The sequence below is a fragment of the Cannabis sativa genome, chromosome 1 (genome assembly GCF_029168945.1).
Source record: "Cannabis sativa cultivar Pink pepper isolate KNU-18-1 chromosome 1, ASM2916894v1, whole genome shotgun sequence".
Lineage (NCBI taxonomy): Eukaryota > Viridiplantae > Streptophyta > Magnoliopsida > Rosales > Cannabaceae > Cannabis > Cannabis sativa.
The window spans coordinates 39,217,821-39,219,988 of NC_083601.1; the positions used below are offsets into that span (position 1 = coordinate 39,217,821).

Here is a 2,168-nt window from a genome sequence, read left to right on the forward strand (position 1 = left end):
AGCTTGTTTTTTTTTCGATAAAGAAGTTTTATTCGTCCACTTTTACTACTGCCATGAAAATAATTAAAGGCTTCAAAGAAGTAATAATAATATTTAGGAAGATTAGAACTGGCCTATATATAAATATATAGGCTAGCCAATCATTATTGAAACAAAACTTGCTCTCCTCATTCATATAAGGTAATTATAACTTGATATTATGATAAACTTGTTCCCAATTTGGTGAAACAAATGAGAAGATGTAACGCCCGTACTTTTATAAAAATATTAATTTTGTTTACAAGTGTTAAACGCGGAAAATCATAATGTCGCATTTTTATTTAATACTTGAAAATATTCACAACTGGCCAGTTTTCGTACAAAAGACATAATAAATAATAACTAAAATAATTGCGACATAAGTTTAATAGCGTAAATAAATAAACAGAGCGCCCTAGACCGCCCACAGTTATATGGTCCTCAGCGAGTTCACACACACAAGCGTCCAAAATTCCACTCGCCACCGACTTTCTAAACTTTCAGTTACCTTGGTCTGCACATGGTAATTTGATAAGGGTGAGCTACTAAACTCAGTAAGGAAATGTGTGTCAGGTAGTCACATAAACAAAAAAAATAAAAATAAAACTTAACTAAAAATGCACATGCTCATATATTGACAACTAGCAATACATAAACTTAACCATATCACTAGTAGCTAATAATTAGGTTCTAAGCTAAATCACATAAAATGATTACGCCCAAGTTCGACTTTGGCAAATAAACCCGAGCTATTGGACTAAATGGCGGAGGGCTGGGTTCAGTAAAATCGTACCCACTACTAAATGGCCCCCTATCTACCATATAGACCCAAGAATCAAGTATTTAACCATTATCTTCTCGGTCAAACCATGTCACATAAACTATAATCTATCTAATTTAAATAATGTCAAACTACTATACATTATTTAAATAACATAACAATCATAACTAAATAATGTGAATCTTATAAACACACTATTTACATACATACTTAAATAACATGAATCTTATAAACATATTATTTAAATATATACCTTTAGCAATGACCATGCTCTAATACTGTAAACATACATAAATAACATGAATCTTATAAACATATTATTTAAATATATATTATACAGTACATTAAATAACAAACAATAAAGAGTCAGGCAGAAGACCTTAGTTAACTTCTCTTTTACTATTCCCACTCTTCCTATGAATGTTATTACATACAGAAAACTTAAGTTTTTCTACTTAATTTCCTTACCTCGAATGTGGAGTTCTAGCCTTGATTGCAATAAGAGTGATCCTTGAAAACCAATAATGAGTTTCTTATGAAAAACCTAAATTTTACACTTATTAATTAGAACATATCACAATAGTATATATATAAATATATATACACGAGACCTTAACTTTGAATCTATAAACCCAAAATTATAGAATGATATACCTTAATTAGCTTCCAATGAGATCTAGTTGAGCACCAAAACTTGAACTTCAAATGATAGATGGTGACGCTAATATGATGTAAGATATATGAGAGGATGATATTAACTTAGTGTCTTAGCCTTGAGTTAATATGGACAAGAAAACAATGGTTTGTGGGTGGTGTTTGGTTTTATGGTGACATATTAAGCGGAGCTAAGGCTTCATTCTAAAATGAAATAAGTGAATATATGAGGGAGAGAATAATTGCAAGAGAATTTTGGTATGTAAATCCATAATAGAGATTGGTGTGAGCTATGTTTACACTAATGACTCCTATTTATAGCCTTAAGCTTTAGTTAACTCACCCTAAGCTATATCCTTTAACTTATGCCACGATCCCCATCTAACCATAGTTAAACTTTATAAAGCTATTAAATTAAGCAATTAGATAAATATATTCATCCTTAGCCCCTAACTATTCCTAATAGAAAGCTTCAAAGAATTCCCCAAATAAATCGAATTGAAGTTAAGCAATTGGTTTTTGATTTGTTAATTGGTGAGAGCTTTATCCTCTCTAGTTCCCACGTATACAATCTTACTAGACTAGGTTGTATAAGATTCTCCTTAAACTTCTAACTATCCTTAGTACAACTATTACTACTCAATAATGATTATAAAATCTTTTCCTAACTTAATAATATTACCATATCAAAGCACATAGTAATTTCAAATAATCC

At 30.3% G+C, this 2,168-nt stretch overlaps 1 long non-coding RNA gene across 1 annotated transcript; it reads right to left on the minus strand.

The window, feature by feature from the left end:
- Positions 1–295: 295 nt before the first annotated feature.
- Positions 296–1,901, minus strand: LOC133033525 (uncharacterized). The gene is made up of 2 exons (XR_009685649.1): positions 1,454–1,901; positions 296–1,343 (listed from the first exon to the last, which is right to left on the minus strand). It is a non-coding gene; the product is annotated as an uncharacterized LOC133033525 (long non-coding RNA).
- Between the last annotated feature and the right edge of the window lie 267 nt (positions 1,902–2,168).